The 24,859-nt window shown below is 44.2% G+C and overlaps 1 protein-coding gene across 6 annotated transcripts in view; it reads right to left on the reverse strand.

The window, feature by feature from the left end:
- Positions 1 to 24,859, reverse strand: part of Pknox2 (PBX/knotted 1 homeobox 2) — a 269,298-nt gene that overhangs the window by 192,073 nt on the left and 52,366 nt on the right. For 3 of the 6 annotated variants that reach the window (XM_017798628.1, XM_008834956.3, XM_017798631.1), the window contains exon 2: positions 7,293 to 7,359. The exons of 2 other annotated variants lie outside the window; for them this stretch is intronic. The gene's annotated coding sequence lies outside the window, so the exon portion shown is untranslated. Of the gene's footprint in view, positions 1 to 7,292; positions 7,360 to 24,207; positions 24,227 to 24,859 lie in introns of those variants that run through there. One more of the 6 variants, XM_017798633.1, reaches the window with a different exon arrangement.

The following is a 24,859-nucleotide window of genomic DNA, read 5'->3' on the forward strand; positions in this document are numbered from 1 at the left end:
TTATTATAATAAAAGTAATTCAAAACTTACAAATTGTTTACTTTTAGAATTTTCCATGTAACATTTTTAGATAATGGTTGACACAAATAACTGAAACTGGGAAAAGCAAAACAGTGGGTAAGAGAGGCTGCTATACTCACAGCACTAAATGGGCTCCAGCAATTGGGGCCACAGTGTTGGGCTTTCTTCACAAAGGAGTCTCCCCTAGACAAAAGTAATTCAAAACTTACAAATTGTTTACTTTTAGAATTTTCCATGTAACATTTTTAGATAATGGTTGACACAAATAACTGAAACTGGGAAAAGCAAAACAGTGGGTAAGAGAGGCTGCTATACTCACAGCACTAAATGGGCTCCAGCAATTGGGGCCACAGTGTTGGGCTTTCTTCACAAAGGAGTCTCCCCTAGACCATTTGTGATGATAAATGAGTCTGATGAGGAAGTCTCTTCTTTGATTTGTGTAATTAATTATTCCTAGAGAAACAGCCAATTTGGGAGCAAATTTTCCTCCTGAAAAGACAGACTGACTGGCTACCTGTGCGGGCAACGGGAGAGGTCCCACAACCAGCCCAACACAAATCCCCACAGCCAGGATGCTGGAAACTATACTTGGAAATCCTTGGAAACCTCCTACTGAGACTCACTGGTCTGCTGAGGATTTGGGAAATTGAGAATGGATATTATACCAGAAGCCATGGAAGAGAGAAAATAAAAGCCCTTCCTCCGGTCAAGATTTATGAGCATTACATTTCCGTGGACGAGGGAAGAGCTGAGCAGGACTGCTTAAAGCTGCTCCCAGCAGGACAGGTTCTCCTTCCCTTCCAGTCTCTTCCCTTCCCCCAACCCTCCTTCTAAGCCCCTCTCCAAAAAGGTTTATGGAGAAGACTCCAAATAGCCCCCTCTCCTGCAGGCATAGTCACACCAACTGAAAGGAGATTTAATTAGCAAAATCTCGTTAGGCAAACGAAATTATCCGTAAGACAATACTCTTCTGGACAGGGGGTATGATTAAACAAAGCCATTAATTGACAGAGTCGCGTTGGCAGCTCGCGATGCGTTCATCTCAGGCAGGCTCCACTCCGCCTCCTTGGATCAGGGGAACAGACTCTTGGCCTCCTCCCCTGCCTGCCTGGCCCACCTCCTCCCCACTTCATCTCTGCTCTTCCAGGGCCCCTCCAGTTAGGGCTGCAGACCTCGGCATCTCATCAGCGGCCTCCCTGAGCCAGATTCCGGCTAAAGTGCCTTGATTGCATAATGTCTATTTGCATAATGTAAATTGCAATCTCCTAGCTTGGGAGGCAGGAATCACAGAACAGCCATTATTTTTTACCACTCCACAAAAATTCTACATTTAGAAAGCAGATTTGCAGCTCAGAAAGCCATATAAATCTGAATCCACCAAAATGCCATTAAATCACACCAATTAAGCTGGACCTAGGAAGAGCCCCTGCCACTGCTCTCTGTACACTCTAGCCCACATGGAGGCCACAAGACACTGGAGGCTGAGGCCGTGGGGTTAGAGGCAGATTCTTGAAGGAAGAGGCAGGAAATTCTGTCTCAAGAACCTGAGCAGCAGTCCCCCCTCCCCACTACACACGTCGTCGCGTCGTCGTGTCCTGTGTCCCCGTTCCCCCCCTCTCCCGGCCCCAGGACTGGTAAGAGGAAGAAGAGGAAGAAGAGGAAACTGATCTGCTCTCTGGTCTCATCATCTGATTTCTTGTAGGTAGCACTCTGTCTGGTTGTAGACTTCTAATTTGTGGAGCAGGGGTATGTGAAGGTAAAACTGCACCTTTAGCAAAAGTAATGGGAGATCCAAAGTACTTCACAGGGGACTAAAACCCCTTTCTATCAGCTCTTTAATGACCTTCTCGCCTCTCCCAAGTTCCCTCCAAGGGGAAGGAAAGAGAAAGGACAAAAACCTGCTCTGACTGGGCCACTCTGGCTGGATTCTGAGGGCCTTAAAAGCTGTATCTGGGGGTCCATAGGGAGAGGGGTGAGTCACAAGGTCTCTGGAAATAGGGTATTCCCTTGGAAAACCACCTAATACTCTGCTTCTCTGAAGCAGTGTACCTGGTTACTCTTTTGCCTCTTTATTGCTCATTCAATATTCATTTGTCAAAGGGCAAGATGCTAATGTATATTATTAAAATATCAATAGTTTATGAGTGAAGTTTTATGGCAAGTACAGTTAAAGGCAAGATTCTTGACCATCTCTCAGAAGTAATGGAATGGATTGCTTTTTCTGTTCAGTTCCCTTTTCTTTATATCCTGGATGATTGAATAGCAAAACCATCATTAAGCACCTACTGCATGCCAGGAATGGCTCTAGATTTCCCACAGTAGTCCTGGAAAATGAATCATTCTGTTTCCTTCAACTGCCCAAATTAAACAATGGTTTCCTGACCTAAACTTCACAAAAGGGGAAAGAACAGGAACTCATTCCATACTTTCATACCCTCCCATCTCCATAAAGTAGGCCCACTTTAACTATACTTAAGCTACTTCCCAGAGTCTTCTCTGCACATTTAAAATCTGAGTACTGAAGGTAACATTGAGGATGATGTCATCAGACATTCCTATTTTATAGGAGAGCGAACTGAGACTCTTTTTTCCATCTTTTCAAAATTATATTCTTATTAACATAATAATCCATACATATGCAAGGGGTTCTGTGTGATATTTCTACACATGCATACAGTGTGCATTGGTCAAATAATGAAGTAGGTTAAGTCTTGATAATAGGGAGTTCTAAGTGGAATTTCAGCAACAAACTTCCTTCCTATGGCATTTCTCTTGTTCCCTGGGTCTTCTCTTCTTTTGTACAAAGAGATATAATAGCAGAATCCCATAAAGTAGGGTACAATAAGAAGATGCACCCCAAGGGCTTAGCATAGTGCCCAGTATGTAACAGTGCTCAGTAAGTGTTGGTTACTAATACTAATTTTGACCTGATGTATAAGAAAGCCAAACCTCAGCACCAAATTTCATCAAGATTAAGGCCACTTAACCCTTTCTTGCTTGCTACCTTCTGGCACTAGCCATACTAAGGTCTCTGGCCTTGTAAGATGAACTGATTCTGTTTCTACTCTTTGGTGACTTGAGTTTTGTTTTTATCCCTTAAGTCACAAGAAGACAGCCAGGCCACTCAGATTCTCTTCAGAATCTAGCAGCATATATATTAAGAACATAAAAATGGAAAGAAGGGTTGTTCCTTAAGGTACAGGTTTCTAGACCAGAGTATGTGGCAGAGGGAAAGAAGACCAGCAGAGGGCTTGGAGGACCGGAGAGCAAGGGATGTCCAGAATTTTCCAACCAGCAAGCTCCCTGTAGTCTTTCAAGCCCTGACCTTTAGCTGGAACCTGCCCTAGCTTTTATGCCCATGGTAACAGAGATATGCAATGCCCTTAAAGGGTCCAGCCTTAGTCTTTGGTCACAGGTCTAGAAACCTTTAGATCTAAGATTCAAGCTGTAGGTTATAAACTGGACCCACTCTCTGAGATGGATCATGAGATCCTGGTTTCTCCCAGCACAGGACCTCCAAACACCACCACATACTGCCTAGGAAGAAGTTGAGCTTGGCCTTGAGGAACTCTTTCTACTTAAGACACTCTTAGTCAATGGAGTATTGGATTTATCCAAAGCTGGGATTTCTTTCCAGGTTATAATATATGTTATATTATTTAAATTGTCATGTGCTGTTTAAGATCACTAAACAGCTGACTCTGGAACTAGGTTGCCTTCACCCCACTTCAGACCCAACATGTCTATGTCAGGTATCCTCCAAAACCCACTATCTTGAGTCAGGCTGGCCTGCTGGTTCTGTAAGGGATAGGAGAAAACAGCCAGAGGCTAAGGGTATTAAAAACAATGTGCCTTTGGAACAAAATAGAGTAGAAGGTAAACTACTACTATTGTTTATCCCGTAGTATAAAAATGCTTGCTGGGGGTGGGGGGGGGGCATTGTGCCCGCCTTTAATCCCAGCACTCAGGAGGGAGAGGAAGGCAGATCTCTGTGAGTTCAAGGTCAGCCTGGTTTAGTGAGTTCCAGGGTAGCTGGGACTACAGGGAGACCCTGTCTCAAAAAGAGAAAAAGAAAAAATAAAGATGCTTGCTATGAGAACAGGAAGCTGGAAGTTCAGTCATGGAAAGTTCAATCAGGAGAGAAAGCTCAATCAGGAGCTCCCGCGGGCTGCCTCAACCTCCCCAGTCAGTTTCTGCTGGGTGATTGTCAGTAAGTACCTGTTTTGATGATGTTGCCTCTGCTATTATTTCTTCTTTTACTTGGAAGTCTCACCTGAGGTGACACTTTGCTCTGCTGGGGACTCTTTCAGTTGAGAACTCCAACTGCCTGCCTCAATGGAGCTTTCCCAGGCAGTTCCTGCTGGGTGTTTATAAGCCCCTGATTTGATGTTGTTACCTTTTATTTCCTCTCTCAGCTGAGATTCTCTAGTCATCTCTCCTGGATGTTTTGAGCACTTGATTTGATGATGTTTTGCTGTCTATCTCCTACTGGCAGTTTATTCTTTTATCTTTTGCTTACTATATACTTAATAAACTCACTCATTCAAAACCAAAAATACAGCTATCATAGATCTTTGGGCCATAGGACACAGGAAAAATATATCATTCCCCCGGCAGGGTCAATTTCAATTTTTCTGGGAAACAGGTAAGGCCAGTTGTGCCAGCCCACCATAAGTTGTAGTAAATTGTGATCTCCAAAGATGGGTGCAGCAACATGCAGAAGCCTTCATATCTGCAGCATAGCACACAGTCCGCTAATCACAAATGGGATACTTGACAAATAAAGTTGCATCTGTACTGAACACAAAAAGGCATTTATTCTTGCTATCATTCCCTATACAATACAATATTAACAACTATTTACACAGCATCTACATTGTATTTGGTCTTACATGTAATCTAGAGATAATTTAAAGTATATGGGAGAATGCATATAGGTTACATGAAAATACTATGCCTGCCAGTATCTGTATCAGCATCTTCAGATTTTGGTATGTAGGGAGTCCAGAAACATCTCCTGCAGATATGGAAGGATGATTGTATACACACACACACACACACACACACACACACACACACACACACCTCATTACTCTTGTCTTTTTTTTCAATGTGATGTTGACACTGTATTTAGAGGCAGTGAGGGTCACTGACCTCTGTACCTGCGCTGATGGACAGAATGCAGTATGGGATTGCTGTTCAGCTTTCAGAGGCAGATCATGAAAGGTAGTGAGGCTTCCATCTGGCTTTTGCTCTCTCCTAGGTTGCTTCCCTTTGGAATTAGGAAGCCAAGGCCACACAGAGAGGCCACAAGGGTCGAACTGACACGTCTCAGCCAAGAGCCAGCTTCAAAGCCCAAAATTATGAGTGAGCAAACCTATGATGATCCCACCACCCTGCTTTTAAGTTGCTCCAACTGAAATCCAAGACCCAATAGAACAGAGACAAGTTGTCCTCACCCTGCCCTGTATAAATTCATGACTCACAGAACATACGAACAGGATAAACATTCAGCCACTGTGTTTGTGGGTCAAACTGTTGCACAATCCACAAACTGAGACAGCACTAGAATTAAATTGGAATATTTATTACTTCCCACTCAAATCCAGCCATTATTGGTCTTCCCTCTGAAACCTCAGACGTTCTTTTTCTTCCTCACCTGGTTCCCTGTCACTCTGAGCCTGCTGCCCTTCCTCTTCGCCCTCCCTCACTGAAAGGCAGAATCGTCATTCCTGAGGTGACTTTGGCAAGCCACTCCCTAAAAGACATTTGACTTCTGCCCATAACAGAGCCCTGCTCTTGGGGTTCTTCATCTCAGGTCTAAGAGTGTCCCTTTGAGGGAGCTTTCCCTGGGTGTGGGTAGCCTACAATGCCTGGCTGTCCTCTAGTGGGGAGGAAAGCTACAGATCAATATCTCCCCCACTCTCAGCAATCATTAAGGTTCACACTCAACTTGCTCCTTATACTTGACTTCCGAGGTCCCTCTAACCTCTGGTGAGAGGAGGCATGGATTCTTACAGAGGTCATTTTCTTCTACTCCAGCTCCCCACCCCACCTCAGCCCCAGCTCTAGGTAGGCTTTCCTGGAACAGGATGGAGGGAGATACCCTTCCCGGCCCCTCCTGCCTGGAACTCCAACCACTCCAGAGCCAGGGCTTCAGAGGAGGTGCCCTGGGAGCAGAGGTCCGTCAATCACTCACCCAGGCAACCAGCACTGAATTTCAGGCCATTAGGCAGAGGGCTGGCGCCCTGCTCACTCACCGGGCAGCCATCGGCAGGATGTTACCCCATTGCAAGGCGGCCATTCTTATGATTTATTCAAATACTCATTACAGTCAATCTATTTTTACACAGAGGTGAAGATGTGCACTGATAACGGTTAATCATTTATAATTCCATGAACTGGTTGAAAGCCAATGTACTATCAAAGTCGCAGCAGCAGCAGCAGCAGCAGCAGCAGCAGCAGCAGCAGCAGCTTAACCTCAGGTAACCCCAGAAGCAAGTCATGTTGGACCAGGGTAACCCAGTCACCTGGCTACTGTTGTTACCAGGTGACAACTCGGATGAGGGTGAGTTCCAGATCTGCCCTGCCAAGAGCTCATGCATCACATCTGTGAGCATAGGCTAGAGGAGCAGGCAATGTGGCAATGCAGCAGAATCCTAGAAGGGAGAGGCCATGTCTAACTGGGGTTATCAAGAAGGGCTCCACAAAGGATGCTGGACCTTGGCCAGGTCGTACTGGTTGGCCAGACTTTTGCCAGGTGGTGCACACCAACATGAGCCCATGGACCTCAGTATAATATGGAACTATCATTGTGCTGATGGAAGGGAAGTGATCAACAGTATTTCCTTCTCCTTCACACCTCCCTAGAAATAACCAGTTGTAAAAAGCAAGAGTGGGCAAAACCTTGGCCCTGCTTAGGGCCTAATATCACTGCTTCCTCCTTTGCTGGCACCCAGCTTAGCTCTCAGGAGTCAGCCTTGCAAACTCAGGAGTTTCTCCCGCTAGCACTCATGACACATGTAACATATCAAGTCCACCTTTATGTCCAATCAATACACTCTAATTAAATAGCATGTCATACTATAGAGCCTCTTCGTCACATTCAGACATAATCTAATTAGAGCTCCATTGTATTTTATGTTGTGACTAGCCCATTGTGCAGTGTTTCTTTTGTACAATCTGCAGCTGTTAAAGATCAGGTTCAGAGCTGGTCTTGAACCCATAACCTTATTGAGTCAGTATGGAAAATGCCAATTAAAGTTACTTACAGTTCACGGCTCCTTCTCTAGTTAGCAGCATGGAGGACAGAAAGCCTTAAAGTCTCACAGACTTCACCTGCCAATAAAAGGGAACATCTTTATAGATTTGATAAGATTCTGTTCAGGGAGACAGTCAAGATGGGCATGGGAGTAGACCCAGAGGTGGACCTGCTCAAAGCAAAGCTGCAGGTAGCAGACCTGTGCCTACAGTGCTGAAGGGAAAGTTCCTTTGCCAAAGACTCCAACTGTAGAATAAGCATGTTTTTTTTTTTTTTTTAAGCGCTAACCAGGACAGAGACAGGATCACTTCCTCCTTCACCTCCTGCATGCCTCATTTCTTTTGATTTTCAGCTCTTTCCCTACAGGAAACCCAGAGAAAAAAGAGTATGTGGTGGCTGAATGCCCCAAGCTGTCCAAAGCAATAACCATTTACTAGAGCTTCTCACCTGGCGGAAGACCCTATGCATGGGGACAGAGCTGAAAGCCCTTTTGAGAGGTTGCATTCTAACCTTTTGCAGAGATGTTTGTACAGTGCAAGCAAGGAAAACTGACCCTGTTTTTCATGTGGGAAAATAAGTGTTGCCACAGGAGGAACTTAAGAGTGAAGAGTCCCAATTGGGCAAAAAGGAAAATGTGTGTAGAGAAGAATGATGGGGACAAGATGGAACAATTAAAAGCCTAACTATTTTTAATTCTCTTTCTGAGACAGAGCAGTTTTTAACCAGTAGAATATATTCTACAGGTGTTTACTCCATGACCTACACTCACCGAGTGTGTAGGAATAGAACCCCTCGGTCCTGTTGGGAAAATGTTGCTACCACCTCACTGGAGAAGTAAGACTGTCCATATGAAAGAATACTGGGAAAGACATAACTATAGCAAAATTTGTGCTAAACAGTGGTAGCATTGTCTCCCCATAACAGAACAAAGTTGGCAGGAGTTGGAGCACTCATCAGTTGGAAGACTTGGATAGACATGACTCGGCTGGTGGGAAGGAGAGAAAGGATGTTGAAGGTGAGAGACAATGTTGAGGATGGGGGGTTTGGATCTAAATGTCTCCCAAAGGCCTGTGTGTTAACAGCTTGGTTGCCATAGAGACAGGGGCTACTGGGAGGTCTTTAGGTCATTGAAAGGCCTTGAAGGGGATTGTACAACCCTGTTTTCTCCTTTTTTGTCTTCAGCTTTTCAGCCATTGGGTGAACAGTTTTACTCTACCACATGCTTCCACCATGATGCACTGCCTTGCCACAGACCCAATGCAGCAGGACCAACCAACCAGGAACTGGAACCTCAAAATTATGAGCTAAAATATACCTTTTCCCTTTATAAATTGATTATCTCTGATAGTTCATTATAGTATGGAAAGCTGACTAAGATGAAGGGCATGCCAAAGACAGGAGGTAATCTGAGCAAAGGCAAAGACAGGGAAGCATGGAGGGCCCCGGGACAATGTTGAGGTTTCTCTGAAGGACATTTCAGAAAGGAATAGTGCCAAGCAAGCATAATGGGCCAGTGCATCCAGGGCTCTGAGCATCAGACAAGAAAGATCAGGCCTGGACTGAGAACTCCCGGAGTTACTGAAGTCTTGTTTTCTTATTTCTGTTTTCTGTAAGGAAATGTGGGGTTTGATGTCCTTCTCACACTCCCTGTTAATTTCCCCTTTCATTAAGACAAGTGAAGCATCTTATAAAAAGGTAGCATTTCAGTGAGATTCAGGCATGAGATACAGTGATATGTGCCCATGGAAATAAACTGTCCTTCTTTTCCATGATGCTCTCCAAGCAAAAGCTCTTCTTTTAGGGCTGTCTACTAATTAGCTGCATGATCATGGTCTACAGTTCATTCAGGTCCCTCATGGACAAGACCATGCCACTAGATTGAGAGTCATTGAGCTCAGGAGAGTGTCCAGCATATGTCAGGTTCCCAGCAAGCATCCACCGAAATGCTGGATGATGAACCCTGTAATTCCATCTAGAATCTATAACGAGCACCAGGAACCAGCTCTTGGTTGTCAGTGAGCTCCACAGTGTATTATTCTTACACATTATTACCAAGCACTACATGAACTTATGCATGGAGTCCTAGAATCAATTAAATGAAACTGTGTGTACTCTCCTTGCCCTCTGGGACTGTCCACCTGTGATACCAGCAACTTAGAAGATGTAGCAAAGTCCATGTGCATATGATACACAGCTGGGAAGGGAAGAGGCTATGCTGGAGGGATAGAATCCAGATTGCTATGAAGCACTGAACAAGCTGAAAAGATAACCCAGACTACAAAGTCCATTTTTTTCCATGACCAGTTTTTATTTCTTACACACTAATATGACAACTACAAATGAAATAATTTGGAAAGGAAAAACTTGCCCACAATCTCATTAATTGAAACGATCAAATTATACTCTAAGTCCACATGCAGATCCATTTACTTTACAAATTGTAGAAAAGGATTTGACAAGTATATACACACAAAACCTGGCTCTTATACTCAAAAATCAATTGTAAAACCAGAATGGGTCAAATTTGTTTGAAGAACAACAAGAGGACCTTGGGTCATTTGAGTAAAACACAAGCCCAGGATGCAGTTTAGCTACTGCCAAACTCATTAAATGTGAAATTAATAGCCACATGGTCTGGCTGAATCATGGATGCTGTCCTTCTGCATGTACTAGCTCATATTAGTTCTACATATTATAATGAAGAAGTACCCATTGGTGCAATAGTGACACAAATGCCTTGGGTGTAACCAAGCACTTTCTGATTGGATTTAAGACACACTCCACAAGATAAAACCCATACCTGGCACCACTATCAAGGCCAAGACCCATAGGCCCTAGGGGAGAACCTTACTAGTATTATTCTGCTAAAAGGACATAGTATTAAAATGATTCCTGATGCCAATAGATTAGTGCATCTCTCAATCTTCATGAGAGAAGTTACTTTTGGCAGTAGATAGTGATTAACACAGAGCCCCGAAACTGGCCAAGGTACAGAAAATAAAGAGACTCTGGAGTGCTCAGTCCTAAATGGAGCACCTATATCACACTCTTCCCAAGGTTCAGGGATCACTACAGAAGAGGTGGCAGAAAGACTGTAAGAGCCAGAAGTGGTATATTACTATAAGGAAAAGGGTATTTTCTGGACACATATGAGCTCATAGTGGTTATGACAGCATGCACAAGACCTGTGTAATTTCAAATCAGACAAAATCCCAGGGAAGGTGGGTAGGATTTAGTAAGTAGAGAAGAAGGAGAATCAGTCTCAGGAGTTGGGGGGGAGGTGAATATGTTCAAATATATCACTTGCAATTCTAAAAGAAATAAGAAACAAAACTGAAACACAAATAAAATAACTTTGACAGATGAGCAAAAGAGAGAGAAATATGCTTAGTGGTTAAACTATGAGTTCAAATCTGAAATCACACTTTACACGTTTCTAACCCAACTTGACCAGCAGCAAGTTCTTTAACTTTTTTTTGCCTGTATTTTCACATGTAAAATAGGACTAATAAAAGCTCTACCTCTGCAGGTGGTTTTGAGAATTGCATAACTCAATACTAAGGTGCTTAGACTAGTGCCCACACAAAACAAACACTCACTGAGCACTAGCTGTTATTGTGCTGCTTTAATGTGTTAAGTGGGCTTGGAGATAGAAGACATGGTAGAGGAAGCCAGAGCTGCATCCGCCTTGTCCTTTTTAACTACCCACTGGCCATAGGGTTAGGACTCTATTGCCTAAAGCAACAAGATCCTTTTCTCTCACATTAGACCTTCAAATATATGAAGGGACTATGAAAGAGGTCTACAGTAGTCAAGAAAGTAGGATGAAGAGTGATTGTAGTGTTAGAGGAAGCCAGTCTTCAGTATAACAAAGAATTCTCTAATAATGAGAAACATTCAGAAATGAGTCAGGCTTCGCTCCAAAGATAGTGACTCCCAGCACTGAAAGAGCTTCCTGCACTGGGTGAGAAGCTGTGCCAATGCATAGTGTACCACATTTGGCTTTCAGCCATTAGCAAAATGTTTAAAAACATTTGAGTGTGTGTGTTAGTGTGTGTGTGCGTGTGTGTGTGTGTTAGAAACTGCTTCTTTTCTAATTCTTGTGAGCGTGTGTATGTGTGTGAGTGTGGTATATGTGCATGTGTGTATGCAGGTGTGCAGAAGCCAGAGGAGGGCCTTGGGTGTCCTCCTCTATCACTCCTCATCTTATCCTTTGAGGCGGAGTTTCTGACTGAACCTGGAACTCATGGTTTTCTGCTAGGCTGGCAATCAGCAAGCTGCAGCAATCCTTCTGGCTCCTCCCCTACAGCTCTTGGGTTACAGGCTCATACAAGGTCACTCTCAGCTAGTTATGAGTGTGGAAATCAGAACTCAGGTCTTCAAGGTTGTGCAGTCGGTGCTCTTAACAGCAGAGCCATCTCTCCAGTCCTAATAACTTATACTTTGATAAAATATTAACCATGTCATCTTTTACCATCATCTCCTAACATAATTTAACCCACAAAAGGAGGGCAAAAATCTTACAATTAAGGGTCATTCCTTGAATTGAATAAATTATATATATTATATATTATATTATATATATTTTCTCTCCTCTCTCTGTTCATCTCAGTCTGTACCCCCCTCTGTCTCATCTGTCTTTCTCTTCATCTGTCTCTCTGTCTTTGTCACTGTCTTTTCATCTCTGATTCTACATCCCTCTTTCTGTCTCAATCTCTGTCTCTGTGTTTGATCTATCTTGGTCTCTCTCCATTTGATTCTCTCTCTGTCACTGCATTTCTTTTTGTGTTGATCTCTCTCTCTCTTTCTCTCTCTCTTTCTCTCTCGTACATGCAATTTCTACATGTTATCCTCATCCCTCATTCCTCACCATGCACCAATGGAGAGTGATCACGCATGCATCCATGTCCATGTGCTTGATATGCTATGGCCTTCCAAAGCTAGCAGTCTGTGATCTTGGCAGGCAAATATTATATCAAAGGCTTTCAGTCATGCAGTAATATAACCAGAATTAGAACTTCAACCTGCCTTATTCACCCTGAAGATAATATGGAACCATAACTAAGATCGACCACTCGTATTTATAGATGAGGCAATCTGCAAAGTGAAAACTGAAAGAGAGTTGTTGAATGGTCATGTTTGTTTGGAAAAGAGATGGTGAGAGGGACAGGAAAAAGATTCCCCTGGGAGTATTTTGGTAGAACTTGACTGTACCCTTAGACAGCTGTGCAGGCATCCATGAAACACACCCCCAGTAAGTTAGATGGATGGAGGAGATGATCTTGTCTTAAATCAGCCATGGTCCAATACAGACAGCACTAGGACAGGGGCCAAACATATAGATTCATGCCCTGATGCTGACATTATCTTATTTACTGTTTGATCTTAGAAAAGGATCATTAACCACTTTATGTCTCAATTTCCCCATCAGGAACAAATAGGTAATATTTAAACCAAAATCCCCCTGTCACCTATACATTTGAGGTAGCCGTTAACCATTCCCAGAGAGAGTGCTATGTCTCTTCCTAAGAGGGCTCAGGATGTCACTGTGGCTAAGAGTAAAGATGTTGGTGTCAGCTTCGGGTTCAAGCTGGGATCCATTAGTTTTTTCACTCTTAATCTCTCTGAATCTTAGTCTTCACGTCTCTAAGAAAAGGACATGGGAAACAACTGTAAATGAGATAATGCATGCATCAGATTTATTGAACTACCTGGAATTTATTCGTAACTTAATAGTATTGTTGATTTATTCTGTGTATAATAGAGACTGAAAACAACTGAGTGGGAAAACAACAGGCAAACAGAGGAGACTGAAACTTCTGTGTTATTCCCACTGCCCATGATAAGTTTTCCTTTTCTTGTCCAAGCCAAACCTTTAGGATCCTGACTAATTGTATGAAGCCTTTCTTGGGCACCAACAGTTTTCCTAGATGTTCCTTTCCTCTGAAAAGGCCTCCTGTGGGCAGATGAGCAAAACTTCCAAAAGGGATTCTCCCAGTAAATTACTTCAATGAGTCTAGATCCTACGTTCCACTGCCACAATACTCAAATCCCCAATACTGCTCAACCTGTCATGGATGACATTTTTTGTTATTTATACTTGTTCACTGAGATTGTCAGTCAGACACTGTAGCCTCCGACCAGCAAGTCCTACATGACCCTGAGTAATTGAACAAACATATCATTACTTGGCACTAAATACACAGGGCTTGAAACTTCCCCATTGGCACTGAGGGTACTGTATGACCTTCTTCTAAGCCTAGTAGACATAAATTCTACTTCTACACCCATCCTCAGCATTCTGGGCCACAAGCAGTCTGAGTGTCCAGGTGCAGAGGACCTACAAAAGGTCTCTAGATCACATTCCTCTAATCTTGAGTCTATATCTGTATGTATAGTTAGAAATCTGAAATTGTGGAGGGAATCTTAGCACTAAGATTGTGGCCTAACCCTAGTCACAAGAAGGCATCAAAGGTGCTTCTTACCCCTGAACAGAGTGTGAAAGTCTGTGGTTTACTGTCTGACCCTAGAAAGGAAGATCCCTCTACACTGAACCATGTGAGCTCACAGAGAAGCCTGGCCCTTGCAGAGACCCACCAGCAGAACGCCTACTCAAGGGGCAAGCTATGCTAGCCCTAGAGACATTCCCTGAAATGCAAATATGCGAAGATCAAGGACCTGCTACCTCCATCAAGATGCATCAGTCCTCTACTCATGCTGTTATCATTGACTGGCTTGTGCTTATTTTCCCTCTCCAGACCAGGGCAAGGATCCCCCAATGGTCTCCTGGACTCCAGACTCACCCTGTTCTTGCCCATCCACCCCCCCCACACACACACTCCTGGCGATTGTTCAGAAACACAAATGAAAGCACATCCATCCTTCCTAAAAGTTGTTCCAAGACTCAGTGTCCATTGTTTTTATAAATTCTGACAACACTGAAACATTTGGGAAATTTCTAATTTTCCACCAAAAAAGTAGGATAATTTAGTCATACCAATCCTTTATGCCCATGTGGGAATCACTGAATGGCATTCAGGATCAGCCATTCCCAGACACAAGTCCTGCTAAACATCCCTAGAGAGAAAGTGGGTGTTGCCCAGAAGTCTCTCCTGTCACAGGGCCAGACACCTGGAGACTGACTCCAGCTGCCTCAGAGGAGTTTCAGGTTCAAGGTGAGGGAAGCATTATGTTTTCATCTGTGCTGTACCCAACCGGAGGCTGAGGGTGGACAGCCAGGAATGCTAACACTGTTTCCATCTGGAGCCAGTAAGTGCTCCACCCTCTCACCTCCTGTTTTCCCACGCTAGGGCAGAGCCAGGGAGGACTTTTTGCTGCTTTCCAGGAATGCCAATGGCCTTGAGGCAGGTGCTTAAGAGGCTCAGCGCCCCCCCGTCCCCCCCCCCACAGATTCCTGAAGCTCCACCCCTGGCTCTTGCTTCTTCTGCCCCTTCCTCTTTGGTGGCCGCACCCCCTCCCTTTATTTCCATCCCACTCTTCCTATCAAAGCCCTAACAGCACATATTTTGTTAATTGTACAAACCTAATGGGGGAATGCATTGGCAAAAAAGGGTAATGGCCATCAGACCAGCAATAAAACAAAATTAATGGCCCATAGGAAGAAATCATGTCCACTTAATCCCGGCTCTGAAACTCTAATAGAATAATGGAATACCAACGGAGGGTTTTTTTCTCTCTCTATGCAGATTGCTTACACCATGTTAATCACTTGCAAAGCAGGCCACATACCACTCCGGCTCACATGACCCTCCAGGGAAAGTAGCAGACCAGAAACATCCAGTGAAAGGCTCATTACTGACATGCACCACCGCAGCAACACCTTCCCTCCCTCCCCCAGGTGACTCAGGACAGCCAGTGTGGGGTGTCATTGAGGGCCGTCAGGCGTGTTAGGCTGGAAAGCAAGGCCCAAGATGCCTAATAATAGAAAGCATTTATTGAGAGCTTACTATGTGGCGATACTGGATACCTGCAGATCTCATTCTCATTCTCTATAGCCACACAGAGTTACAAGGTAGATCCCAGCCACCACATGTGGCTCTTTAGTTGAATGCTAATTAATTAAAATGAGATAAAATTCAGTCTCTGGTCTCAACCAGCCACATGTGGCTAGTAGTCATGGTACAGGATGGTCAACTTCCTTTCACTGTGAATGAAAAACCAATGCACAGAAAGGTTATGTGGTAAGGTCAAGGTTAAACAGCAAGTTAGTGACCAACTTTAGGACCAGAATCTAGCCGCAGTCTTTAGTGGCTGTGGGAGAGATTGGAGCCACACCTAGGTCCATGCATGATCCCTTCAGTCACAATAGCTCCTAAGTAAAAGCAACTCAGTGTCCATTGACAGAGGAATGGATAAGCAAAATGTGGTTACTACAGTTTGGATCTGAAAGGTTCCCCAAAGTCCCATGTGTTAAGACTTGATCACCAGCCTATAGCACTGTTGAGAGGTGGTGGAACTTGTAAGGAGATAAGACTCAATGGAAGGAAGTTAGGTCATTGGGGGCGTGTCATTGAAAGGGGTGTTGAGATCTTGCCATTCCTCCTGCCACCATGAGATAAGCAGACCTCCCCTACCACCCCCACTCTCACTACAATGCACTGTGCTACCACAGCTGAAAGCAAAAGGGCCATGTGGCATGGACTAAAACCTCTGAATCAGGAGTCAAACCTTTTCTTGTACTAAGATGATTTTCTCCAGTAATTTGTCACAGTGACAGACAGCTGACTAACATAGGTACATACACATATGGAGCATATGATGCATGCTACAACATAGATGAACCTTGAGGACATTATGCTAAGTGAAATAAGTCAGCAAAAAAGGAGACATACTCTTGATTCCATTCAGATGAGATATCTGGAGCAGTCAAATTCATAGAGATAGAAAGCAGGATGGTAGTTGCCAAGGGTGAGAGTGGGATAGATGGAGATTTCATTGAGAGATGAAAAGAAGACTGGGTGACTGGTGGTGATAACTGTACAACTATGTGAATGAACTTAATGCCACTGAATGGTGCACTTAAAATGGCAACTTTTACATTATGTATATGTCACACACATGCATGCATACACACACACACACATACATAACACAACTTTTATCAGGAGGAAGAAAGAGCCTTGAATCTTGAAAAGCAGAAAAGGGATGAGCTCACTAGCTCAGAGACAGGGAGTCAGGGATTTTTAGCAGAGAGAGCAAGGACCCCAGAGTTCCTATAGCCAGAGAGGGGAGACACCAGAGTACATATGCAAAGGGTAAGGACTAGGCCCCTGGGCTGTCTCCTCCCAAAGATAAAAACTGCCAGACTCCCTGTCAGCAAGAGAAAGCTACTTTCCATGATAGCACCCAAGCCAAGGTGACTCTGGAGGGCTGGTGCCAGGAGTAGGGATTTAAAAAGCAAAGAGGAGGAAGAGGAGGAAGATCAGAAAGAAGAGGAAGACCACCTGGTGGGGCAGGGAGAGGGAGACCAACTCTCTAGTCTGAGACAGTCTAGGAATGTATCCACAGGAATAAACAATGTGTAGGAAATCTAAAAGGGGAAGGGAATGGGAGGTGGAGAAAGATGAGAGAGTTCGAAGTCTTAATTTCATGCACCCTGGGCTGCTTGGTGTCAGGGAGGGTTAGACAAGAAAGTGGCCATACAAGGAAATGGCCTTGGTCACCTCAGTCCTAGGACCCTGTACATGTCACTCTAACCCTCTGTACCAAGAGACTGGACTAAAGTTTCAGGTGCTTGCAAGCCCCTCAGAATTTTATAAAGGAAAGTATTTGCATATTTTTCTGGAAAAGGGTTATGACTTGTAGGAAGATTTCAAGGCTGTTCACAGCCCCAGAGATTACAAGTCAGAGGTAAAGATGTTCACTAGGTGCATATTCAGCCAGAAAGTCCTAAGATTCCAAGAAATTTTGGACGATCAATAAATCTTTTGGTCTCAACCTTTCCCTGTAAGAGACATTGAAAAAAAAAAAAAGAATGATATCCTGATATACTTTGAAAAGTTAAGATTCTGTCTCTCATACAAGTAAATATTCTTGTTGGGGGTGCTGTTCGGTGCATATTCAGCCAGAAAGTCCTAAGATTCCAAGAAATTTTGGACGATCAAAAAATTTTTGGTCTCAAACCTTTCCCTGTAAGAGACATTGAAAAAAAAAAAAGAATGATATCCTGATATACTTTGAAAAGTTAAGATTCTGTCTCTCATACAAGTAAATATTCTTGTTGGGGGTGCTGTTCGGTTGGAAGCAAAAGAAACTGTGGACCAATCTCAGAGGAGACTCCAAGAAGCTGCTCTTGCTTTGGAGAACAAAGACACGGCAACCCAGGGAGAAGGGTCGGCTGCAGGGTGACCCTGGGCATTCCTCATTTGGTTAGAAGCAAAGAGGCCCTGAAGTCCCCTCTGGAGAGGCTCTGACGCCAAAAGAAAAGCAAATACAGCCTACCCAGGAGGTGCAGCCCCCACAGAACAAATGCATGTCTTTGTACTAACTAGTCCCCACTCTGGCATCTGGCTTTACTTTGCAAGGAATTCTCAGCCATGTGACAGGGGAAAGTGACAATCTGAGGATGCATCAAGGGAAATGACACAGGCAGAGTACAGCATTTGGCCACTAAAGAGCAAGATTCAAATTGGAATAAGGACTAAACCAGGGTCATCAGGGCAGAGGGAACATCTCCCACAGAGGGCAGTGACTGCTAACCTGGGAGCTAGTCACAGCAGAAAACAAGCCAGAGATTAGAGCTGGCTCAGAGTAGGAGCCAACGTTAGAACAAGGCACAGCTGGAAGGGGTAGCACAAGCCTGTAATGTCAGCACTTTGGATTTCCATAAGTTCTAGGCCAGCCTGTGCTATATCATGAGATTCTACCTCAAAACAAACTAAACAAAACTCTCCATTTCACACTTGAGTCATGGTTGAGGGACAGGGTTTATTTAGGACATCCCAGATGGGAAGCCAGACTAGGAATTCATTCATGAACAAAGTGTTTTTTTGAGTGTCAGACTTTTACTAGGTTGGGATCAATGAAGAACAGCAATCTATGGTCTAGGAGGCATGCCCAACCCTTAACCCTTAGGCCTCATGCAGCCAAGCATAGCAATAAATGTTGTCCACACAAAATCATAAACTTAAAACATTAAAGGTTCTCCATCATGACCTTGGTAGGTGACAAAGTCCTGTCACAATGTCAAAGGTTGGATATGCCTGGATGGATGAGTAGGTAGGATCCTGCATCTCTGCAGGCACTGCAGCAGGGTCTCTCCACCAAAGTATTCCCAGAACTTTCTGTTGATAGGTCTCTTTGGAGCTGATATATGCACATGGGGGTGGGGGGCAGGTAACCATCTTTCTCAGAACAGTACTAGAGGGAAGAGAATTTTGGTATTAAGTCTAGACCAAGCCAACAATCCTGTTCATCTGAGACAAGGAGTCCCAGAGCCTGAAGCACTCCAGAGGAGGGATCAGGTCCCCCACTTCAGCAGGCCAGCCACAGACCTCTCCAAACAGTACCAATGTACTTCCCATTCACTATTTCCCAACTTGCCTCCCAGGACTGGTCCTGAATAGTTTCATAAATGACTGAGTAGGGCTTCAGCTTGCTTAGCTAGGGATAGGCAGACGTGCACAGCACTAGCTACATTCAACAGATCTGGAATGCTGACTCTCAGAAGCGTGGTTCAGCAGAGAAAGCAACTGCATGGCTGGTGTCCCCACCTGGAACCCAGATCACAGTGGGATGCTGAAAGAGCATTTGTTTCCAATTGTTCTTAGCTACTAATTTGGCTCCAGGGTATAACACCAATCTGAGAACAAACGGAGTAGGAAAACCATGTCTTTCCAAAGGAGGCCCAATTTTGCGATAACAGGGGAGGGGTGGGGAGGTTTTCTGAGTTCACGGCACAGGCCACTGGGCACTATGAGGGTCATCAAGCACTGAGGCAGGGCCTCCTGTACCAAGGCATGACCGCAGCTCCACCCCCCAACTCCTAGTCACCTCGGCTGCAGTGCCATCTGCCGAGCCTCACCTGCTCATTGCTCCTCTGAGGTGCCTCCAGCAGAGGACAGATTATTCTGATGGCAGGGAGATAGAATATGGTCCCTTGCTAGCAGTAACTACCCAGAACAATCTCTCCTGCGCAGCTGACTCTCTCCACCTGGCATCTGCCAACAAAAAAGCTTGCGGGTGCCAGGCAGAGGCTACAGGGGCTGGCTGGGAGGCTCTGCCTGTCATGGAAGGGGCTGAAGGCCCTCTGGAGGCAGGACTTGCTCTGAGGGCCCTCTGTAGGGCTGCAGAAAGGACGGCCACAGACACCCTCGGTAGAAGACAAAAATAAAGCTCTGTCTGTGGCAGACTGAAGAGCTAGCACCCTCCAGGGGTAAAGAAGAAGAGGTAGTGAGCGAGGCCAGCAAGGCCACAGCAGCTGCCTCCTTGCATGGCATGTGCAAGACTACCAGTAAACAAGAGGCCCCTCTCACTGGTAAATTGCCTTCTTACTGCTTAAAGTATCTAAATCAGAGGACTTTCAGAGTGACCCTCTTGAAAGCAAAGCAGCAGACAGAATGCCTTTACCAATGCTCACTGCTTTTACTCACAAACTCCAGCAGACACATCTAGGTTTCTATGACAAAAATGCCAGCCTTGCTAGCTGGTGATTAAGCTTTTCAATAATCTCATAAATCCAACCTTGAATAAAAGTACTGGAAAGGGAATAATTTTTTAAAAAAATCTCTGAGCAGTCAATATACATGTCACAAACTCATTTATGAAGCTTATCAAAAGGGATGCTTTGGAGCCCTTCCGTATGGCTCCTTTACTCTGTTTTTGTGCACATTTCTAATAGGTTATCTGGTTAGGCCTTGGCTGCCCAGAAGAGGAAGGGAGCGGGCTTTCCCAAAGGCAAACCTAAAGGTCTGGAGGGCCAGGGAAAGGGCCAAGGGGCAATCCTATGAATCATCCAGTAAGATTTAGTCATGGTCAAGATAATTTGCTCAGGAAAACTGGAACAGGATGGGAGAGGGGAATGCCTACTCACAATGTACTTTTTTTTAATATTTTTTTTAGAAGAAGCATTTCATTATAGCTTTAACATACTCAATAACAGTTTCCAGAGCAAAGATACATCTCTTTCAAAAGTGGCTATAAAATGTTTAGGTTCACTGTTGAATTAATACAGTTATACAATATTGAACTCAGTATAAGCCCTGCAAGACATAAAATTGAATGAGTTTTTAACCTTTAAAAAGATCTCCATTTCATTTTAAAATATACTGTTTCTTACAGAAATACTCATTGTTTTTGCTAATAACACTGAGATTTTGGCGCATGCGTCTCCAATCTGTATGTATCATAATTGGTTGCATTTGAATTCTTGGCACCTGTATATGTCTATAAAGTCGTCGGGTAGATTTCAATGGTAATGTTTATCACCTCTACTAATTAACGCGACGTAAATTTTTATGCTTCCTCCTCAAATATAATTCATCTTTTAAAATTTGTTGATATTTTTGCATGTGTATATCACACAGACCACCCCAAACCATCTTATTCAGCTATACACCCACTTCCCAGATGGCACCCTCTCATAGCTTCCCTCCCCCTGCTAGAGCCTTTATACTCTGTCATCTCTGCTACTGTCCTCTGTGTTGTCGGAACCCCCAGCCGTTCCCCACTACTTGTCCATCTGGTGAATCTAGTCAGCCTATCTAGAGGTCTTTGTTTAACTGGACACAATGACTCCCGAATACCCTTGTCACATGAGGGTACCTGGCTTCCTGAAGTGAGTCTCTCAATGGTAGTATGAAGGTGAAAATAAATCAGAGCTTCAAAGAACCCGGTTTAAAGCATTTTTTGAATGCTAGTAGAGACTAGTTAGAGGAAACAAATTAGAATATACGGTTTTGTTGTTTTGACGCTCAATGATCACTTTTACTATTGAGTAAATACATATGAATTACATGTTTTAGGGTCTTGCTGTTTTTTGGAATGTACATAGCCACTTTCAGATTACCAAAGCTTGTTCTCTTGAAGAAGCTGAAGTATCTTTGTTCTAATTCATTATCAGAGCTTCATGGTGTTATCTGGGAGTCCCTTGGGCCACCCTGGCCAAGAACTCAAATGAAGGCATCTCCTATCTGGCATTGTTGCTTGTTATGTAGCCTTTAACTATACATATGGACTCTTAAAAAATTATATTGGCCCCTTTAATCTTTGGTTATACTTTCCTTTTGGGTGTTTAAGGCCATACAGTTGGCCCAGATAAACCAATTTACTTATACCACAATGTACTCTTAAGAAGGAAACCTTCACTATCTAGAGTCTAGTCTCCCTGAGGGCCTGGCAATGTTGGGTTCTTCCTCTAGGCTGCCTGTATGTTCAGAAGTCGCTTGCATTTCTAATTTGTTCATTCATTTATTCAACAGGCATTAACTCCCTAGGCATTGACTCCCTATGGGATGCTGGGCCATCCCAACAAGGTGGGAAGAAATGAAGGCAGGATATCTTCTGATCTCTCTCTCTCTCTCTCTCTCTCTCTCTCTCTCTCTCTCTCTCTCTCTCTCCCCTCTCTCCCTCTCTCTCTTTCCACACACACACGTACATGCACAAGTCACACAAGTCCCAGATGCATAGTGTCTAGATATTAGAAAAGCATCTGGGAAGAGTGTCAAACCAGCTAGATGGACCATCTTTTATCTTGGGCCCTAAGTACTTTGGAGAGAATTTTTGTGAGAAGGGACTACGATAATTTAGGATTAAGCTAAACATGTCATAGTGCCAAAAGCTTCAAACTGCTCTACCAAGAGAAAAAAGACAATATAGTCTCAGGCCTAAAAGAATTGTGGAGCTCCTCCAGTGCATTAGAAAAACAGTGAGATGAGAGGCATGGGTGAAAAGTCACAGCTGGGAAAGATTAAGAAAGACAGGAGGCACAGGGCTGAGGGTGGCCCAGGGGAAGTAGTCAGCATCTGTGGTCTCGGCTTCCTCATCTGCACAATGAGCAGTTGTAGCTATTAGAGTCTGAGATGCTTTAGGCTCTCACATTAACTGGGTTCCCAGTCTCCCTTAGAGGGCTGACTTTCCCTGACCCCATCGTTCTCTAGTTTTCACATTGTTTTGCATCCACAGTTCCTCTTCAGGTACTAACCAGTCACCTCAAACATGTCTATGTTTTCTTCAAGCCTTTGGTAGGGCCCTGCTCCAGGGGCCCCAGCCCAGGAAGGCAGACAGCCACTCATAGGGTCTTCCCTGCCCCTCAGACAGCAGGCAGTACGTTGTAGCACTGCCTTCATTTGAGGACAGAAAGTTTTTGCCAGACTCATAGGGGATGGTGGGGGAGGGGATGTGATTCAGGCAATCTGTCCCAAAGAATGCAGGTTAATAATTTATAGATTCATTAAAAAAAAAACTTTCTGAAACGAACTGCATACAAATTGTGTGGCAGTCAAAGGAAATGTGCCAGTGTTGCTCAGTGAAGCGTAATAAATATATGCAGCTCATAATAAGAAGTTACTTAAACTTGGGGCACTAAATGATTTATTAATTGTCCTCAAAACCTTTCCAGCTACAACCAAGAGTGTGGCCGTGTTTTATATATAGCTGTTACCCCTCCAACACCAAACAGTGTGGCCACCACTAGCTGTCCACTCCATTTTTCACTCTAGCCCCTACCTTTACAGATGGATCTACTATCTCACCAAGTGGGTAGATGTGGCCACACATATAGCCCATCCCACCGCACTTGTCACAGGACTGCTGTACACCACATTTTCATGTCCCCTGAAGTTCCCCTCACTCAGCTTTTCATTCTTGTCTATGTCTCCCTCTGCCATCACTGCCAAAGTGCCCCTGGGTGGACATGAATCCTGGGAGAGCCTAGGCCATCGATTCCTGGGATGCCCCACCCACAGGTTCACAGCCCCAGACTTCTCTGAACAGGAGCACCACACCCTGTCCTCTTCAGGACACACTCAGTGGATTTCTGCTGTCTTGTGTGCTGGTTGGATCTTCTTTCTACCTCTGACCTGCAGACACTCCTGGTATCTCCGCTCCCTGCAAGATCCCAGTCCAGGAAGCTGCCTAGAACTACCTGCAGATGCAACACCTCCTTGGGAAGGAGGAGGCCTCACCAGCAAGCTAAGGCTTATAGTCTTCAGTGGGCCAGAACCTGGCAAAACATGAAACTTCAGAGGGATATCCTTTCTGCCAGGAACACTGCCTCTGCAAATGGAGAAACAGGGCAAAGTGGGGACCAGGGATGGAATGACTAGAGAACTGCAAACTGAGAGTCAGTGACTCTCTAGGGATGACTGCCCCAATGAGCAAAAGTTGCCTCTGTCCTCCAGCAGGCTTCTCTCCATCTCAGACTGGGGCTGTCTTCTGCCAGGGGCCGCCTTTAGGAACCATCTCTGCCTCCATGCTCTCTCACCACCATACCCAACCCAGGGGGGATTTTTATCCCCACCCAAATCTGTCCCCTACATCTCCATGGCTACTGTATTATTCTGAGCCTAGGGACTGAAAATCAGCAGTTCTTGGCAGAATTCAGCCCCAGATGTTTTGTGGAATTTGTACTGAGTGGGTTTTTTTCTTGGTATAGTTTTGGAATAGTTAATATATAGCACAGTTCAAAAACCCAAAGTGTGAGACGTTTGCCTCTCATTTCTATCTCCCACCTGTCCAAACAAATACAAATATAGATTCTTGTTTTCTCTTTTTTGTATACACCTCTTGGTACTTTGGTGAGGTTCTGCTTTTTCCACACAATATATTTTGGAGTTCTTTCTGTATCAGTACACAGAGATTTCTCCTTCCTCTTTCCAAGTATGTAGTATTCCAATCATCTTCTATTAATGGACATCTAGGTTCTTTCCAAGTTCTTGCTATTACAAATAATGCCATAGAGACCATACCTATGCTGATGTCATTCCAAGGACACGCAAGAATCTCTCCATGGTCAGTTTCTCAAGATGAAATTCTGAGTCAAACTGTAGAGCAAAAGGCATATTATCTTTTAAATGTATATAGAGATATATTTATTTGTCAGTGATGGGAATAAAACCCAGGGCCTTACACATGCTAGGCCACTAGCTACACTCCCTACTCTCCACCTCTCTACTGTGCGAGAATGTGTGTGTACTTATGTATACATTAGTGTGCTAATGCATGCACATGTGTATGCTCATACATGTGGAGAACAGAGGTGAACCTCAGTTCCTCAGGAGCCATTTGACCTGTTTTATGAGACAAGGTCTCTTACTGGAGTGGAACTCACCATTTAGGCAAAGCCAGCCAGCCAGTGAGCCTTAAGGATCTACCCATCTTCTTCCTAGCACTGGGATTACAAGCACATGCCACCATGCCCAGCTTTATTTACATGAGTCCTAGGGCTCAAACTCAGGCCCTCATGTTTGTGAGTCAAGCACTTTACCAACTGAGCCATATCCTCAGCCCCTTTCTGTTTTGTGGGTTCTTGTTTGCTTTTTTTTTTTTTTTTTTTTTTTTTTTCCTGTCTTTTTGAGACAGGGTCTCTCTGTAGCCCCAGCTGGCCTGGAGCTCTCTGTG

The sequence above is a fragment of the Nannospalax galili genome, unplaced genomic scaffold (assembly GCF_000622305.1).
Source record: "Nannospalax galili isolate Female #2095 unplaced genomic scaffold, S.galili_v1.0 scaffold690, whole genome shotgun sequence".
In the NCBI taxonomy this organism is placed as follows: Eukaryota; Metazoa; Chordata; class Mammalia; order Rodentia; family Spalacidae; genus Nannospalax; species Nannospalax galili.